Here is a 20,365-nt window from a genome sequence, read left to right as displayed (position 1 = left end):
GAGAATAATACAGCAAGAGAATAGCATTAAAAATAGAAGGACAGGGGAACATGATGAAAAGGTCATATATACAGCTGAAGTCCAAAAAAAAGAAATAAAAAATAAAATAGAACAGAAGAATATCTAAAGAGATATTGGATGAGATTTTCCAAAAATGACCCAAAAAATCAAATCACATTTTCAAGAAGTGCTATAAACTCCAATAACGAGTAACAAAGAAAAATATCTCTGTACAGAACATACTAAAACTAATAATTACCAAAGATAAAGAGAAAAATCTTAAAACCAGTGAAATGAAGTAAGAAAAAAAAGATCACCTTCAAAGGCACAAGAAAGACTGATGGCCAACTTCTTAACAGAAATAATGGAAGCCAGAAGATAATGAAATAGTGACACTAAAATCTTGAAACATATAGCATTCCTTTCTTGAACACCTTTAGTCAGTTTGTGAAATAATCAGTTCTATTAGAGGTTGTGTATGATTGGTAGAAATTTTCCTCTTATATTGTGCTAAAATGTATCTGCTTATAATTTTCACTGGGTCTAGTTTTACTCATGTTAATTTCAGAGAATTTAGAATTTCAGGACTTTTGGAGCTAAATTTTCCTCTACTTGTTTGTGTAGGATAATTCTCAATAACTTCTGAAGTTTGAGAAACAATTTTCAAACTCACCTTAGATCCCCTACCATCCACCCATTCTACAAACAATGAGCATCTATTATGTAGCTGTCGTTTTTTTAAATGACATCAATGCAATGATAACTATGACATGCTTACTCTCCATAAGGAGCTCTTCATAAAGAGGATGGGAAAGACAATAGACAGTTATTGCAATGTGCTGTGATAACTTCAATTATAGGTGTAAACATAAGATGCTATTCGAGTATAGGGCAGGAACATCTAACTCAGCACAGGGGAAGAGGACCTAGTTCCTAAAGGAACAAGAACCTGATGGGATTAGGAGTTAGCTATATTTTCCTTTTTGGAGGGAAAAGCAAAACAGGTGTTCTAGAAATAGAGACCCATATGTGCAAAAGCATAAAGAAGTGAAAGAGCATGCCATCTGGTCTTTCTGCCTTTTTCTCAACTACAGCAGATGAGCTCCTTCCTGCAGCCAGGAAATACAACTTCCAGCAGCTCTAGAAAAATATTGCTCCAGTTTAGCAAACTTAGTGGAAAAATGAAGCTTTTTCCTATAGTCCAATGATCGTTTTCTGGAGACATGAATGCTGAATGACCTTTCTTGGCTCTTATGCCCATCCTCCAGACTACTTAAAGTGTTAAAGGAATGTAGTAAAAAGATTAAACAACCTTGAAGCATGTACCCAGCTTTTGGGGAAGAACAAGAAATGATTAGAGAAAGATCAATAATTTCCATCACCAATGGAATCACATAAAGTCAGGGAAGGTAGGATCTCAAGGGATAAGATGCTGGTCAGAAATAAACCACGCCTATTAAACAATGCCTATTAAATCCTTTCAAGACTATCTGCAAACCCATTCTCAAGAGCTTTTCTGTGTTCGCATAGAAAAAGCATAGAATTCGCAGTCCGAATTCCTGGCCAGTTTTATTCCTCTTACTACCTGTGTTGCCCTGAGCAAGACACCCTTTAAACCCAAACTTCTGTGTTTATAATAATATGTGCAGTGTCATACTGGTTAGGTTTTCACAAAATTAAATGACATCATTTAATTAAATGTCATTTAATTTTGTGAAATTAATAGCTGTGGTATTAATAATAAACTAATACCTGTGGTATTAATAATAAACTAATACCTGTGGTAACAGGTCCTACCTGTTTAGTCCTACTCAATACCTGTTTATATTTCCTTTGATTTTATCTTGGACTCTCAAGCATGTAAGGGATCAGACCTGGGTGTGAGAAACGTATATATATGAATCAGGTGTTCAAGACTGAGAGACCGTAAGAGCAGACTGTGGAAAGGCTGAGTTGGTAGAGGAGGAGTAGAAATTTGAGTAATGGTGAACAAGAGGATATGAGTGTGGGGCATAAGGTGCCCTAGCTTGTGAATTGACTCTGGCACTATGTGTGTGTGTGTGTGTGTCCCATATCTACATGTCTTGACTATATTGAACAAATTAAAGGTAAATTATTGTACTGATATAAATGATACTAAAGAATAAAGGACAAGAGAAAAGGACAAACATTCAATTCCACCATGTAAATGTAATTTCATCTTTGTGAATTGTTTACTGTTTATGCTAATCACCCTGCAACATAATAAGAACTCTTAACATTATGAAGTATGTTTCAGATTAAATTTGCTGCAAGCTGCATTTGGTGACAAAAGTTAACTGTGTTCATGCATGCTCAGCCTTGCTGGGTTCTTGCTCGTGGAGCATAGTTCTCTGCTCAAACATTTAAATGTGAAAGAAAAACTGCTGATGAAGCAAATACAGAGAGAGCAGATCTCCTAGTGAGACTTACCTTGGTCGTCCCTGTCTTTGCTGTGAACATTTCCTTTGCTACGACCTTAGCAGTAACATCTTGATTGGACTTCTTTCCTGGAATGTATTCAAATTTCCTAGGCATGCTGAGAAGAGAATTGGAAGCTGACGGGAATGAGAAATGCTGTAATTACTAAGTATCTTAATATTGAAAAAGAAATTTGATCTTTAAATTTATTTTTATTAATAACACAAGACACTGGCATCTTGGAACGTAGCTCTTCTCTTTTTGCTTCCCATCCCTCCCTTTCCCTCCTTTCCTCTCCTTCCCTCCCCTCCTCTCCCCTGCTTTCCTCTCCTCTCCTTCCTTCCTTTTCCTTTCTTAATTTTAATCTTCATTGTTTGAATAAAACATAATACTCACAATAACAAAATAATTTTGAAATGGATATTTATTATTTAAATAAAAACAGTACAATCATTATATAAAAATACCAAAGCTTAGCTGACTTTAACATGGCACTTGCGATTATCATTTTAAATACCAGTGTGACTGTGGAGGGGAAGGCTGTTTCTGCAGCCACAGCTTACCCGCTGCCATGGAAACATCTGGGCTGCAGAGTTAACAGTGGAGCTTGTCAAAAAAATCAACTTTGGCATGGGGAAATGACAGTGAATGGAACATAATTTTGACCATGGGGAAATGTTCATTAAGCAAAGCATGTGTAAAACTGTCTCCAGAGAGAGAGAGAGACAAAAAAATATGGATGAGTCTCCTCTCTGTAACCATCCTTAATAAGATGGATAGCAATGGACTCCCAATTGGGTTAGAGAGAGAGAAAGGCCTGTTTACTTCACCTCTTCCATTGTCTTTGTTTATGGTTTATTTTTTGTTTCTAACATATGCACTATGTTTGTTAATTGTTAAAAATATACACTGAAAATAGATTTTCTCCAGCAAGTTAATTTAGCTGTACATTCAATCAAATTGGAAATCAAAGTATATTTCTCCTTCAGGGTAGATTCCTCTGAAAATCATCTCCAGACTTTGGCAAAGAGTAGCGTGACTGCAAGACAGGGAGAAGAATGAGGCAGGGAGGAGGGTAGGGTGAGGAAAGACCAGTGAATTAGATACCTGTGGGCCTGGGTTTGAGTCCTACTTCTGCCCCTTATTAATTTGTGATCTTGAGCAACAAAGAAGATACAGAAACTCTGAATTTACTTTTTTCTCCTATATCACAGGAAACAAAAAGGGGTAAAAGTGCTATGAAGTACTTGCTTTGTGAGTGAGAACGTGCTACAGATTATGGCAGTTATTATTCTGGGATTTAATTCCCCTTGAAAGTTTCCACTTCCTTTTTATAGACAAAAAGTCTTATCTAGGGAGGACCTCCTAAGACAGTTTCATTAGCAGTGACTGAGAAGAGAATGATGTCTGTTCCATTACAAAGCATGGTATGGCCACATTGTGAATTAATATAGCTTTCATTAAGTCACTCTTAGAGATATCTGATATTTATTGAGATGCGATTAAGTAAAATGCACTGTGCTAAGCAGTGGAAATACTCTGATGAACAAAGGTAACTTAAGCTCTACCTTTCTTCAGATTTCCTCTTACTAGAAGACAAAGACCAAAAAAATCCATGCAAATAAAAATATAAATAACAAACTGTGGTCAGTGCAACAAAGGAACTTTAAAGAAGGGAATTTAAAAAGGCTTTACAACAGGAGGGAAGGTGGGGCTAGATAGATATGACCGAGGAAGGACTATCAAAAGAAATGAAGCTCTAAGGAATGGGGATAGGGGAAGTATTCAGGGCATGTGCCGAGGCCCTGGGGTGGAGAAGTTGGCTGGGAGAACTGAAATGGGGCCAGTCTGTATGAGCTAAAGGAGAGAAGCACAAGGTAAGAATGGGGGACAGCTAGAGCTTAGATCATGCCGGGCCTTGGTAATTTATTCTATGTGAAATGGAAAACCATTGAGTATGCTTTAAGCACTCGAGGAACAAAAATTTCATCTTGGGTTATTCTACTGTGAGTCTTCTTGCATTAGAATTCTAGTTATTTTGCTGAGTACCTTAACATACTTGAACATATAAGTATAAAATAAATTCTGGTTATTACCACTCAGGGAAATCTGAAGATTAGGATGAATTCACTTTCCTGTCACGTTAGAAGTTTAAATTGAAAACAGGAGATGGTTTTATTAGCAGAAGGTCACTCCATCTTCCATTTGTAGTGGATGGCAAATACGATGGTGATGGTCTTTCAGAATCGAGAAACAGGAAAGAACAGACCAAGGCTTCTCATCAGGAAAGCATGCGTATAATGAACCGAAATTCTTTGAACTTAACTGCATCTAGGGGAAAAACACATTGTTGGAGGACTTTGATCACTTCCTATAATTTTTTTTCTAAAACATTCAAGAATTCACAGAGTACTGTTTTCAGCAAGAATATGAATAAAACTCTGTTCTGTTGTGCTTTCTGTTTTAAAATTTTTGTTCTGGGCAGAATCCTGTCACTGAGCAAAAAATGCTAATTGGACATTTGATTCATCTGGACAGCTGTGAATGGAATTTTTGCTAACCAGCAGCAGATGTAGACCTAAAACAGCATGGCAAATAGCCATTGGCATGGATGTGATGTTAGCTGCATATGCCATGCTCTGATCTATCAGCATCTCAAAGTCTTTTTTTTATTGAAAGATTTTTTATTAAATATTTCTGTAAATTAATCTTAGTAATTGTAAATGGCCAACCCAATCCATTGGCACAGAGAGACTGTGTCAGAGCCTTTACAGTACTCCAAAGAGTGAATTGGTGGAGTTGGATGGGAAATATTTGCTTTCCAGTTGAAAACACAGAGCAGATGCTGGCATTATTAACAGAACATTGCCTACTTGCAGTTCATGTCCTGGATGGAGTCGTATGCCACAATGGTCTCTGAGTAATACTCTTTAGTTTGTTTAGGAGTAAATGTCTTTGGAAGTGAACCATTTCAAAGCAAGAATTCTGTACGTTGAGAAAAGGGTGCTGATATTTCTCAGGTAAGTTTGGTGAATTGGTGAATCGATTTTATATCAGATCTGCTTCATTTAAAGTCGTTATATTTAATGAGGAGTGAATCCCAAAAATTACTCATGGGGAATTTACGATAAACAAAAAATCATGGGTTCTATCTCCAGAGAAATTTTGATTTCAGACTTCTATCTTGATGATTTTTATGTGCACCCCTAGTTGAGAATCTCTCATCAAAATAAAACTTTTTTTTTAAAGTTTAAGATCTCTATCATTAGTTCAATGTGGCATACAGAAGCAGCCACAGCCCACTCATGCATCCTGTATTTCCCACTGAAGCAGGAGGATAGGGTCTGGAGGCAGAGAACCTGAGGCCAATTTACACTGACTTCCTAGAAGTAAATCAAAAGGAAAACCCCAACTTTCCACACCTAAGTAACAAAAGGACCAGAGGCTACTCCCCTTGCAAACCTGTCCCCCATTTCTGCGTGGCAGATGGAAAATTAAGAGTATCTCTGACTGGTTGCATAAAGCAACCAATCAGATGTTTGCATAGGAGTGTAACTTTGTAACTTCACTTCAGCCTCTGATTGTGGGCCACCACTTCATTTGCATGGGGTGTATGCCAAGTGGCCAATGAGAAACCTCTAGAGGGTATTTGGACCCCAGAAGATTCTGTAAACCAGGCCCTTGAGCCGCTACTTGGGCTGCTCCCACCCTGTGGAATGTACTTTCATTTTCAATAAATCTCTGCTTTCCTTCCTTGCTTTGCTGTGCGTTTTGTCCAATTCTTTGTTTAAAACTCCAAGAACCCAGAAAACTTGCAGTCAAGACCCTCCCTGCCCCGGTAACACCATGCTGAGGGAAGAGTTGGGAAGAAATCCAACATTTGGTGTTTCCAAATTCAGCTAGCCTGTGCTCTTCCCAACAATGCTTTGTTCTGTCTCAGCCTGAATTTCTTTTTTCTTTTTTTTTTGAGACTGAGTCTCACTCTGTCACCCAGGCTGGAGTGCAGTGGTGCAATCTCGGCTCACTGCAACCTCCGCCTCCCCGGTTCAGGGCATTCTCCTGCCTCAGCCTCCCGAGTAGCTGGGACTACAGGTGCATGCCACCACGCCTGGCTGATTTTTTGGATTTTTAGTAGAAACAGGATTTCACCGTGTTGGCCAGGATGGCCTCGTTCTGCTGACCTCGTGATCTGCCCGCCTTGGCCTCCCAAAGTGCTGGGATTACAGGCATGAGCCACAGCGCCTGGCCACTCAGCCTGAATTTCTAAAAGAAATCAGGAATTTCCACTGTACGTTGTCTAGTGAAAGCCATAGGCTTGGTGGCTTGGTTCCCAATGTGGGGAACTGTCCTGCCTTCCCTCCCATTCCAGGTAAAGTAGTAAATTTCCCATTGGTCACTTTCATGTTGAGGGGAATTGCATTTTCCTATGTCCACTTAAGTCTTTGGAGTGTTCCCTCTAAGCAGAGCTAAGAAGATCCACACAACAGTTCTCCATCTTGTCTGCACATTAGAATCACCTGGGAGTTTGTTTGTAAATCATGCCTGCCTTCCCATCCCCCAGAGATTCTAATTTAATTGTTTAGCGTTGAGGTGCCTAATTGTTTTAATGTGTCAGTAGTTTTCTGGGTGATTTTAATGTGCAGCCAGATGTAAGAACGACTGAGTGGCAGCATCCCAGATTGCCTTCCATAGATCTAAGGATCTGGCTTATTATATTAAAGACCATCAATAAAGAGAACGTGGCTTTCATTCAAATGTTGGCTGGATCTATTAGAAACATGTTGGAATGAATGCATGCTCTTCATCATGACATTCTTATGACTTGGCTATTTATATGTCATCCTGCAGATCCAACTGGTTTGTCCAATACCTGTGGGTTTAGACCTCAAACTTCAGAGAATTGTCATCAAGTCTATTCTAGGGTGAGGTGGGCTATTCTTAGAACATTCATCCATTCATTCATTATTTAAATATTCATTCATAAAACAGTTACTGAGTACTTCCTATGTGCTAGGAATGGTGATGGATGCTGGGGAGATGTATATCTTAAAGGAGCCCACAGTCTAGTTGTGGGGAACAGACATGCAAGTAGTTGCAATATAATGTCATACAAATTATTTACCAGAGCAGTGGACACAAGAGAAGATCACAGAAGAATACGTGATCAATTCTCTACGGTGAGTAAGGGAATACATAAAAATAAAACAGACAAGTTCAACTGGGTGAATGAAAGCTCAACAAGTTGATACAGTGTAGGGTTGAATAGAAAATTTTACACAAAGGGAAGATGTTTTGCAAAGCTATGAGGATTCTGAATAATGCTGTACTTGGAAGTGGAATATAATTTGGTGGAGCTGGCTGGAGTATGGGTACGTGCTAGGCAGATAGTGATCATGGAGGCACTTGTCTGCTATCCTTAGGAGTATGAATTTTGATCTCTAGGCAATGGAGAGCCATTGCAGGGGAGAAACAAGCAGATGAATCATGTAACATCTGAAAAACATGCAGGTCATCCTGACTGACCAGCTCTCCTGAGACCACCAATCAAGTCATTGCTGAGCCAACCCATATTGAGGGGGTTCAGAGAAGAGGTAATCTACTTAAGAAAATACAAACCATTCCTTCATCCACTTAGTCACTGAACAAACATTTATCAAACACCTACTATGTGCCAAGCAGTAGGGATATGGCAGGATTTCTGAAGCTGGACACTGTTGGCATTTTGGACATACAGGATATTGGGGAGAGTGGGTTGTCCTGTGAGCTATAGAATGTTCAGCAGCATCCGTGGGCTTTACCCACTAGATGCCAGTAGCACCTCCTTCCTCTCTCGCTGACACTGTGACAACCAAAAATCTCTGCTGGTTGAGAACCACTGGGATACAGGGATGAATAAGACATACCCCCTGCCCTCAAGAAGTTTACAGCCTAACGAAGAAAAGAAGAGATATGCATTTAAAAAGCCCAGTGGCTCACACCTGTAATCCCAACACTTTGAAAGGCCAGGATGGGAGGATCACTGGAGCTCAGGAGTTCAAGACCAGCCTGGGCAAAATTCCTACAAATAAAAATAAAAAATTTAGCTCGGTGTGTGGTACACATCTGTGGTTCCTGCTACTCAGTAAGCTGAGTTGGGAGAACCACTTGAGTCCGAGTTGTTGAGGCTGCAGTGAGCTCTGATCACACCACTGCACTCTAGTCTAGGTAACAGAGTGAGACCTGTCTCAAAATAAATAAAAAATGTAAAAAATTAAAAGGCACAGTTCAGGGCTAAAGAGGGGGAAATACATAAAAGAAATACAAACTGTTACGAAGGCTTATATAAAAGGGAAACAATGTTCCCATTTGGGGTAAGCAGGGACATCTTCATGGAGGTAGAGGGTTTTGAACTGTGCTTTAAAGTAGCTCTGGATGAAGGTGAACTGGAAGGACTGAACTTCATAAGATCTCTGGACTCCCCAGTCCCATCTAGGCGTTCCTTCTGCATAAATTGCCCGGTGGATGGTAGCTATCTGCCATCTGGGCTCTGCTGATTGTCCCAGGGATGCTCACCTAACCAATGTACATGCTGACTGTTGACCCATACGGTGACCTAGATGTTAACATTTCTCACTCATTGCTTTAATAGGACTGTTTGTTTCAACCAAATCACCATCCCTCCCTTGCTTGGTCCAGATTGATATTTAGGTGGTATGCACAGGTATTGATATTTAGGTGGTATGCACAGGTATTGATATTTAGGTGGTATGCACAGGTATGAGTACTTGATGTCTAGGTTTCATTTTGATTGCTTGTTACTTGGGCTGTGTCAGCTCATTACCCTGGCTCTTCCACTCAAAGAGCACTGTTCAAATGATCTTCTATGTAAATGGTGCCCCTAGAAACATGCAACTCACACCGCTCTACCTGTCTCTACCTTTCTCCACCAGTGATATATAAAGTGAACTAGAATATAAAAGGCCTGACATTTCTCCACTGGACAGGGTTCAGGTATGGCCTTGCCTCTTAGCTTTTGTTCTCTTGGCCTCTGACCTTCTGGAACCTATGATTGATGCTTGTGCCTTCTGTCTGTCTGCATCAGTAAAGTAAATTTAGTTGAGGAAGAAGGTGAAAGATCCCACAACATTTTCTTAATCTAGTCATTAACAGACAGTAGGAGGGGCGAGTATTAGCTGCTTTCCATGTAATCATATTTAGACCGGTTCCATGCAACCACATAGGTGGTTCCATTGCTTTAGAGGCAGCAATGTGGGATGGGGGACAGGCCAAATAGGAGGAGCTCTAGATTCCTCACTGCTACTTTGTTCCCTTGTTCCGGAATAGTGTATGTGTTGTGTATATGTATATTCATATATATATATATATATATACACAACACATACACACACAAATAAGAATGTCTACTATTTTAAAAATGTTTTAAAGTGCTGATGCAATATTTTTCATATTGCCCCAACTTCTCAGTCTGAGATCAGGAACTAATCTAAGAGCCAGCCTGCCTGGGTTCACTCTATCACTTCTTGACTATGTGATTCAGGGCAAGTTGTATGACCTTTTTCTGTCCATTCTGTACCTCTAGAATGAGGATTATCATTTCTGCCTCATGGGGTTGTTATTAGGATTGAATGCAGGCATATGTGTAAGGTGCTCTGAAATGTCTGGAGCATCAGAAGCACCATGCAATAGGAGGCTTCACATGGCATCACTTCCCAATTGCAGAAAGCCTTCTTTTCCCTGCAATTCTTCCTCTGTTGGTTGCTCATGCCTAGATTTCTCTAACTGAGATGATTACAAAATGCCTGCTTTTAAATGTTAATGCTTCTTCCTCCTGAGATTGGTGATGCTAGTCCTTGCCTGTCATGGACACCTTGCTGTAGGAATTAATTACGTTTTTTTTTCTGAAATCAGGTCTTGGTTAAGGCGAAGACAAGCAGAGGAGGAGGCCCAGGAAGTAAATGATGGAGGGTTCCAAAACCAAATTTCTAATTCTCCAAATTTTTGAAGTGATATTTAGAAGCCCCTTAGTTTAGAAACTGGTAGGGGTTTTTGTTTTGTTTTGTTTTGTTTTTGCTTTTTTTGTCCTCTTCCTCCCTGAAACTATTCATCTCACCAAATTGTAGATAACTTCTCAATTCACCATTTCCTTTCTCCTTGTATTTTACTGCCTAGCTCAAGCCATCATCACCTTCCTTTTGGGTGGCGGTCTTCTCCAAGCTTCTCCTTTGTTTTCATACATCCTGGTGAGATCTTCTCCAAACCATGATGAGAATTGATGTCAGGTTCTGTAGTAGGTTGTTCTCTCTCAAACTGTGCTCAAGAATCCTACCACCCAAACTTTTTTGCCTGCTTTCAAATCCCCATAATCAGGTTCATTTCATGTATTCACCTTTAATTTGATTCCCTTGCATGTGGTCCTTTCCTCTAACGTGGTTGTCTCAGCTCTCCTTTACTCGCTCTACCTCTCAGGTCTCTGTTTCCTCATCTTCCTCATGAACTCAATCTTTTCTAAGCTCACTTCCTGCTCAGCAATCTAGAATTCATCCTAGTCCCTCAGACTGGAAAGTCTTCCTCAAAATATATGCCACCTATCTGCAAATATCAGCTCAGAACACCAGTCCTTTATGTAGCTTTCATAAGTGCTCCAACCCAAAGTCATGTTTCTCTTTTCTGAGTCTGTTGGCACTCAAATTTTTATTAAATCTTTTGTGCACTTGTGCAGTGGTTAAGTGCATGGTATTTGCAGTCAGAGAGAAGATCGCTGCAGGTTTGAAATCTGGCTCTACTAACTATTGGCTGTGTGAATTAATTTCTCAGACTGTCAGTTTCCTCATCAGAGAGGCTCCTCTGGTTCAGCAATATAAGACAAAGATTTGAGTGTCTGTGTCTGTTCAGGTTTGAATCCAGCCTTCACTACATACTGGCTGGATCCCCTGAAAGTTAGTTAACCTCTCTAAGCCTGAGAATTTTCATCAGTAAAATGGGCATACTAAGAGTAGAGACTTCAGAGGCTGACTGTGAGCACTAAATGAGTAATCCATGTACAAAGTGTTTAGCAAATTCCTGGCACATAGTGATTATGAATGTGGGGGCTAATCATACATCTTGGAAAGAGTGATTTCTCCCCTCTTCAGGTATTTCCTTTCATCCAGAAGGAACTCAATTGATGTAGGAGTCCTGGTCTCTTTCCTCCATTTTACTCATTACACTTTGAAGGTGGTGTGTGTGTGGTTAGGGTGAAGTAACTAACTTGATAGGTTAATTTAGGAAGAACAACTTTCAAATTGAGCACATTCAATTGTCCCTCCCTTTCTTCCTCTTGACACCACGTTGCTCACATGAAGTAAGTCCACTTCTGTCATGCCATACATTTTACAGTGGATTGTCTTTCCATTGAGAGGTCTGCTGTGGTTCCAGGATACCTGTGAGTTTATTTACTTCTGGGATGTAGTATTGGAAAAGCCATTCATCTGAAAATATACACTCTATCCTCCAACCTATATTTTATCAATAATAGAGATGATACATTTAGTCCCTTTGTCTTTTTATCAATTCACTCAGAACTCAGACAGACAGAATTTTTTATTGGATTCAATAGCACGTATTTCTTTTGGTTTTGGTTATGATTAAATTACATAATTCACAAACTTATACAGCACATTCCCTAGCCCTATTTGTCACTTCCATTTAGCTGTTCTTGAGTTATATCCTTTATAATAAACTGCTAATAGTAAGTAAAGCACTTTCCTGAGTTGGGTGAACTGTTCTAGCAAATTATCAAGCATAAGAAAGATGTTGTGGAAACGTACAATTTGTAACCAATCAGTCAGAAATACAGGGGGCCTGGGATTTTTGACTGGTACCTGAAATTGGGGGAAGCCTTGTTTGACTGAGCTCTTAAGCTGTGGGATCTGCACTATCTCTGAGCAGTGTCAGAATTGAATTGAATTGCTGGATATCTTGAGTTAGTGCCTGGAGAATCAGAGAATTGATTGTTGGTATCGGAGAACACCTCAACTTGACACTGTACATTCAAGGACATAGTTTGGTGGTCAAGTATGAGAAAGAGTAATAGAAAAAGAGTCAGAGACTGAGGTAGATGCAGAAAGAGACTAAGAGAGATGGGGATGAGAACGGAGACAGATGAACTATAACAGAAGACGTCTATGTCCCCAGAAGTGTCAGGGAAATAAGTATTGCTTAGGTTGAAGTTGTTGAGGGACCACTATTTGGTATTTTGAAAAAATAAGAAGGATCCTCCATTGTCATAACCATTTGAAGAAACTTCATCTGGGAAACACAGACTATGATTATCTTTCATCAGGAAGAATGCGTTTTCTCCAGCTGGCGTCACAGAGCTGGAAATGCAGAATCTCAGGTCCCACCCCGGACTTATGAATCAGATTCTGCATATTGGCTCCCAGGTGGCACATATGCACATTGTAGTTTGAGAAGCCCTGTCCTGGGGTATTAGATCAGTAAAGCAAAAATCAGACTTGGGTTCTAATAGTCCCTTCAGCACTCTCCAGCCACATGACTCTAGAAAGAACCTATCTACCCTGAGTTTCAGCTTCCTCATCTGTATAATGGGAATAAAAGATCTGCACTCCTTGTTTTAGGATTTGTTGGGAAGAACCAATAAAATTGGAATATGAAGATACTTTGAAGACTGGAAAGGGCTCTGAAAATGGAAGCTCTCCAGTTGCTCAGTAAATGAGGCTAGGGTGGGGATTGGCCTTTCCCCTGACTATCACTTGTGAGTTTCACTTTACTGCTACAGTCATTCTCTCTGGCTCTGAGTAAACCCCACCATGTGTGAAGGAAATGTGAGCAAGTCAGCAGATGAAGTGTGTATTTTTGAACACGTTAATTTCTTTATCAGCTCTATTTTTTTTCTGAGGGCATCACTGTATTACATTAATGCCTTGAGTTGTTAACAATACCAGCTGGCACTGCAGGTCTCACTTATATACACAGTGTAAAAGCTCAGGGAGTAGCATGGAAATTGCCACCCAAACCACAATGCTGGATCTCCTCCTTGGCATGCTTATTATCTCCCTCGGGAGCAGACCCACCATTCCTTCCTTTGTTTTCAAAACCCTTTATTTATGATATTATTTGGCATCTATGCAATTACTTTTGTTCTTCGGTGGGATTTGAGGCCTTGGGAGATCACAGACTTTATAGTTTCTCTTTTATCTCTGTCTCTTCAGGGCTTGGCACGTAGCAGGAATGTCAGACATATCTGTGGCATATGAATAGTGGTGGTGGGGAATGTGAAATTGACCATTGTATCCCTACTTATTCATTCATTATTAGCATCAACGAATCTTTCTCAGATAAGGCCATCCTTGACAGTATACATGAGGTCTTGTGCACCCCTATGCTTCCCTGGAACCCTTTCAAAATGCTCATCACACATGCAGACATTTAATGAATATCTTTCCTGAGAGCTTGTGAGCTCTCTGAGGGCAGGGATTGTTCTGTTCCTTGCTGTATCCTTGGGTTCAGGACAATACCTGTCACATTGTGGTGTTCAATAAGTATTTGTAGAATTAAAGTGATTCACTAGAGATTCCAATTCTTGAGGATTCCTACCTTCAGTAATCCTTTCTAAAACCAAATTATCCCAACAGTAAAATTTCCCCAGTTGGAAATCTAGCCAATTTTTTCCCCATTTAGAAAGTTTCCCTATTAATTCTTTTCTCCAGTGGCCTACTGCCTAGAGGAAAGGAAAGTAACACTTACTGAACTGCCTACTTTCAACAATATATAATAAGTGTTATTTTCTCTACTCTTCTAGAGAGGAGAATGATGTTCAGAAGGTAAGTGGCATGACTAAGAGGTACTATGGGGCAAGGCTAGGATTCTAACCCAGGCTTAATCCAATTTACAGTCACTCTTCCCACTGAATCACACCACCTGGGTAGCACATAGATGACTCTTATACTTTCTCATATTTTTCGTCTAGCATCTGTTTTTCAGAGCGTAATCTTGTTTGAATAGGGCCACAGAACTGGCCAATGTCAGAGAGGACTGATATTCCAAATTTAATTCCTTGTATAGGTATATTTTCAACAAGAATTACTTCATAACTCAGCCTTCACTCTTTCAGACTAAACTGTCTCCTTCCATCTGGGGCACGTAACTTGACCGTGGCCTCACTTTGTCTCTGAGATCTAGGGCAGTGTTGGGCAGCCTGTTTCTTGTAGATGCTTGTTGATGGAAAGGTTGATCCTTTCATCCATTTGTTGGAACTGGGTTAAGGCTCAAAGTAAGCTCTGATGCAAATGCATTTGGATTTTCAGAAAATCCATCTTTCTCTCTCTTAGATAAACTATCTGTCCTTAGCTTCAACTTACACAGGGCTTGTTCAAGCCACACATTTTATAAAGTCTAAAGAGGAAAAGTGGTCATCAGTGTAATTATTGTCTGGATGTAGACTCTTTGATAACCATTACTAAAAAATATATATTCTCATAATTTACTTTTCATTTAATCTATTAATGTTTTACTTGGTTTTTTGAAGCATCCTTTCAGCATTTTTTTGCCAAATATATATTCAATGTCCCCCTTGCATCAGGCCTTCTGCTGGGTACTGAGCATGCAAAGGGGAGAAATCATGGATTCTAGCCCCAAGTATAATTCATTCCTACAAAAAGTGCCCACATCTGCTTGAGGGACTCAGAAAAGTCTTCCCAGAGGTGGCAGGCTTTGATGGAGACTGGGTAGATGAGGAGAATGAACAGGTCTGGAAGCAGACAGTGACTAAAAAAAGAATGAAATACGGATAATGTCTGGGTACAGTAAGAATTGATACAAAAGCAACCAATTCTGCAGTTCAGCAAGTTCTGCCCAAGCTCTTACTTAATGCCTTTTAATGACAAAAAGAAATTTTAAAGGAAAGAAGAGGAAACTCGGAAAGCATTTAAGAATATAGTTTTGCTCTGAGACCATTCTAATAGATGGTTGCTGTCATTATGGAATCACTTTGGTAGAAAGGATCTCTGCACTTCAATTGCCAGGAACCAGGGTAAGAAAATTCTTTGTGGGATCCTTTAAAATCAGGAGTGGCCACAGTGCTTTTTGACTGAGACAAAGAGGAGAATGCAGTCACTGAGAATGGAATGGCACCTCTAATAAAGGACCCTTCTGTTAGTGGCAGTGCCCTCTGCTACTATTGCATAAGGTGCTCTGGAGAGAAAGAGGTGCGTGTCTGTCCAGTTCCCAGGTATCATTGTTCTAGGGAGAAAGAAGCAATTTCAGATAGCTGGAACATGGGTCAGAATTACAATGGGGACTCTGGTTTAGACTTTATGCATGGGTTCTTTTAAATGCTGGCTCTCCATATGACTTATTCATCATGCCATATTTCCCAGGGAGCATATAGTCTAAATTCTTCTTTTCAGATGAGGACAATGTGACCCAGACACATCCAGCAACTTACCATGAGTTACACAGCCAGTTAGTGCAGGTCTTCATTAATCCAGTGCTGACCTTATTCTGCCATATTCGACATTAGTTGATTATTTATTTCATTAATAATTATTTACCGAATGCTTACAGTGTGCTAAACACCTTGTTAGGCAATAGATTATCTTCAATGGAGAGGCAGTATCTAGTGATGGTTTCAAAACTCACTGCTGTTGGTCTTAGATTAGTTGCATAACCTCTCTAAGGTGCAGTTTCCTCATCTGTAAAATGGATATGATAACAGTGCCAATCACAGGGACATCATGAAGATTAAATGAGATAATGCATGTAGAGTTCGGCATAGCATCTGGTACACTTATTACCAAGGTTGCTATGGTTTAAGCTTTCTGGGCTCTTCCGTCAGAGCAAAGATCTTTGTTACTCTTTAATTCTTATGTCTGCCTGCCCTAAAGATGGTTATGAAAGGTTTATTTCTCTGAGTGCTTTCATTCTCTCTAAGTCCCTCTAAATCCCTGATCGACAACTCTAGAGGGCTGGAGCTTATCTCCCTCACAGCCATCCCTTGGTCCAGACACTCCTTCCCCACTCCTCTGAGTTCTTGGCAGCCTCCCTGGGAGGAAATTCGGATGTGTTCTCATTACAGCCTCACAACCTTGGGAGGAAGCTTTGTTAACGCTCAGTGCATTTCCTGAATCCATTTGGAGAGGAACACTGGGCCAGCTCCAGGATGCTATATCATCCATCTCTGAGACCAGCCAGGTTTGGGTTGGCTCAGAAGATCTGGGACTTCTCATGATCTTTGGCATTCTAAGAATGGGCTCCATAGAACCCTGTTGTTGTTGTTTTTTTTTAAATCTTAAGCAGCACAGCACATCAGCCTGTTTGGCAAGAAACAAGGGAGGGGTGCAGTTTAGCACATACTTGGCTGTGAATATTCCTAACAGCATAATAGAGTTTTCACGGTTCCTTCCCAAGCTTGATCACCTTTAATGTAATAAGTCATCTTCTGGGCAAGGTTTCTGCATATACATGGGCATTCTGCCTCTCTGCTCTCCTTTTGCATCTTGCCTATGAGGGAGCATGCTGCCTACTTCTCTGCAAAACCAGTTGGAGGGAAAGCATACCAGTCAGTGTGCATTAATGACGGCAATACATTCCCTGAAGGAGGCAGAAACCTCAGCAGACGCCTGGAACAGATTTGCAAAATACTCTGTCTGCATAAGGCAGCTCTGGACATCCATGTATTTCTTAGCCCCACAGCCTCTAAGCCTCACTTGAATGAATACCTTTCATGGTTTCTTTGTCCCTTTTGATTTGAAGAGTGAGCTCTTTTTATTTTGGGTCTTTTAAGGTAATTTTGGAGGATCTTTGTTTTGCTTGCTGTCTCTTTTGTTGGTCATGTGTGAAAATAAGGATATAGCTGTGAAATGGAGGAAAGAGGAATGAATGGAGAAAATGAGAAAGGGAGTGATATTTATTGGGGACTAATGATAGTATATCTATTTGTCATTTAGCCTTCATGACAACTGGATAATCAACTGGCAAAAGATTACAGAGACCTTGTGTATTCCTCTCCACATTTGTCTGTCTCCAAAGACCATGCACCACATCACAGATAAAATGATTTTGTCATTTTATTACCTCTTCCCTAAGCCAATAATTCATTTTTTATCTTCAACTCAGCTTCCTTGTAACTTCCATGTTCCTTTGATTGAACCATCATACATCCTTTAGAATTTGGTGCATTGCATATTTTCCCCATTTGGATTTTAGTAAAGATATATTTTCTTTAAATGCCTATTCTTTTACAACACTACATACTTTGATTTACTAAACAAAGCCACCCAAGTTTTTTCAAATTTGCTTAGTTTTAGAAGTATTAATATATAATGAGGCTATTAATTCTTAAGATCGCTTTTTCTGTATTTGTTAACTTGAAATATAGCTAGAGCTTTTCTTTCCATGCATTGTTTTCCTCCTGAAAATTTCTTTCTATGGCATTCACTATTTAAATGCATTTATGCACTCCAGGATGGGTGAGAGAGCGAGATCCTGTCTCAAAAAAAATTGCATTTATCCCAAGCTACTTTTATCATTTATATTTGTGGTCATAAATTAATGTATGGTTCAGTGTCAGCAATCACGTGGTGGGTTTGTAGACAAGTAATTGCATAGTGGTGGTAAAAGCTCTGTTTCACAGAGGATGTATGGAAGGGGTTGGCGTAGATAATTGTTATGTCCACTCTAGATCTAACACCCTGTTATGCACCATCATCTTCAGGATAAAGTACAGGCTGCTTCATGCTCTGGTGCCTCCACACATGGATCCTGGGTCCCAGCCATGGACAGCCATTTACAGCTTCCCAAACTCACCGGATTCTCTCCTTTCTCCATGCCTTTAAACATGATGTTCACTCTGCTCAGTTCACCCTTTTCGTCTTTCTCCAGATTATGACCTCCTGTAAGTCTTGGGTCAACCATTAATTCTGTGAGGAAGCCTCCATGCCCTGAGTGGATGCGTTGAGTCTGTCTCCTCTGTGGTCCTGGCACACACAGTAAGTGCTTTGCCCTATCAGAGTAGTTGTCCTCAGATGTCACTGCCCAGTACTCATCTGCTCTCTCCACTCCGGTCTTTGACTATGAACACCTTGAAGGCAGGTGAATTTTTAATACCATTGGAAGTTGCTCATGTTATAATGCTTTATTTTCATTTTCATTTTGAAATAATATAAAGACCTCATATATTCTCCACAGAGATTCCTTATTAACATTTTACTTCATGTACCTTATAATTTCTATTCTCTTTTCCCCTCTATGTGCACACACACACACGTACACACACTCCACCTGAAAGCAAGTTGCACACATAATGCCCCATGGCTTTGTAATACTTCAGTATGAGAAGAAGAAGAAGAAGAAGAAGAAGAAGGAGAAGGAGAAGGAGAAGGAGAAGGAGAAAGGAGGAGGAGAAGGAGGAGAAGGAGAAGGAGAAGGAGAAGAAGAAGAAGAAGAAGAAGGAGAAGGAGAAGGAGAAGGAGAAGAAGGAGAAGAAGAAGAAGAAGAAAATAGTGGCCAGGTGGTGGTTCATGCCTGTAATTCCAGCAACTTGGGAGGCCGAGGTGGGCAGATTATTTGAGCCCAGGAGTTCTAGACCAGCCTCGGCAATGAAGCAAGACCTCATCTCTACAAAAAATACAAAAATTATCCTGGCCTGGTGGCATGCGCCTGTATCCCAGCTACTCAGGAGGCTGAGGTGGCAGGATGGCTCGGGCCCAGGAGGTCAAGGCTGCAGTGAGCTGTGATCGTACCACGGCACTCAGCCTGGGTGACAGAGCGAGACCCCATCTCAACAAACAAACAAACAATCTTTCATACAACCAAAGTATCACCAAAATCTAGAAATTAACATTAGTACAATAATACCATCTAATCCACAGACCCCCTTCAATTTTTGCCTATTGTTCCAATAATATCTGCATAGGTCCAGGAGCTAATCCAAGAAAACATTTATTAGTTAGGTCTCTTTAGCTTCCTTTGCTCTGGAATAATTCCTCAGTTTTCCCCTGACGTTTATGATGTTAACACACTTGAAGACTAGAGATTAAAGAATACTCCTCAGCTTATATTTTTCTGATGTTGCAATGAGTTTTTTAAAGCCAGGTAAAAGAATACATATGTATGATTCCATCTACATAAAGTTTAAAAGCACACGAAAGGAATACATACTTTCAGAAGTTAGGATACTGGTTACCTTGGAGAAAAGGAAGAGCTCAAGGGGACTTCAAGGGTGCTAGAAAGTTCTATTTCTCCTGTGTGATGCTTATACAAGTGTTTTCTTTGTGAGGATTCACTGAATGGCATATTTATATTTGGTACACTTGTGCATGTGTTATACATTATGATAATAACTTTTTAAAAAATAGTAAAAATTAAATTTCTCTTCCGGTTGTAAATAATATGTCACATTTTCTCTTTGAGATTGGGAATGTAACAAACTTGCCCTCTACAACCTCTTTTCAATAATTTACTAAGCAATTTAATAAGGCTAGAAAAAGTAATAAAAGTTATACAATTATAAAGGAAGAAATAAAATCATCATTTGTCAGATGAGGTGATTTCAGTTCTTTGACATTGGTTGAGAATTGTGTTATGACCCAGAATATGGTCAAGTTTTATAACTACTTCATGTGTATTTGAAAAAAAAAGTGTATTTTACAGTTGTTGAGTAGGATAACAATTAAGTCACATTTATAAATGTGTTGTTCAGATTGTCCATACCTTTTTCTGATTATTTTTGTCTGCTTATACTGCAAGGTATGATGAAAAACTCTTAGTAAGATATTGAAATAATAACATAAGCTTGTATATTACTTGGTTCACATAAATGTATAATTGCCACAGCTACCTGGCAAATTAAACCATTTTTTATTATGAAGTTTCTCTTTTATTCATTTGTGACAATTTTGGCCTTCAAGTATACTTTTCTCTGTTAATT

At 39.7% G+C, this 20,365-nt stretch overlaps 1 protein-coding gene across 3 annotated transcripts in view; it reads right to left on the bottom strand.

Annotated features, from left to right (window-relative positions):
* STXBP4 (syntaxin binding protein 4) overlaps window positions 1-20,365 on the bottom strand; it is a 242,518-nt gene that overhangs the window by 7,292 nt on the left and 214,861 nt on the right. The window contains exons 20-22 of one of the 3 annotated variants that reach the window (XR_010153342.1): window positions 4,536-4,770; window positions 3,547-3,642; window positions 2,191-2,576 (exon numbers count right to left, since the gene is read on the bottom strand). The gene's annotated coding sequence lies outside the window, so the exon portion shown is untranslated. Of the gene's footprint in view, window positions 1-2,190; window positions 2,577-3,546; window positions 3,643-4,534; window positions 4,771-20,365 lie in introns of those variants that run through there. The other 2 variants (XR_010153343.1, XR_010153344.1) reach the window with 2 other exon arrangements.

Source organism: Pan troglodytes, chromosome 19 (assembly GCF_028858775.2).
Source record: "Pan troglodytes isolate AG18354 chromosome 19, NHGRI_mPanTro3-v2.0_pri, whole genome shotgun sequence".
Taxonomy (NCBI): domain Eukaryota; kingdom Metazoa; phylum Chordata; class Mammalia; order Primates; family Hominidae; genus Pan; species Pan troglodytes.
Note: the sequence above shows the minus strand (reverse complement) of the source record. Positions and strands in the feature narration are given on the sequence as shown.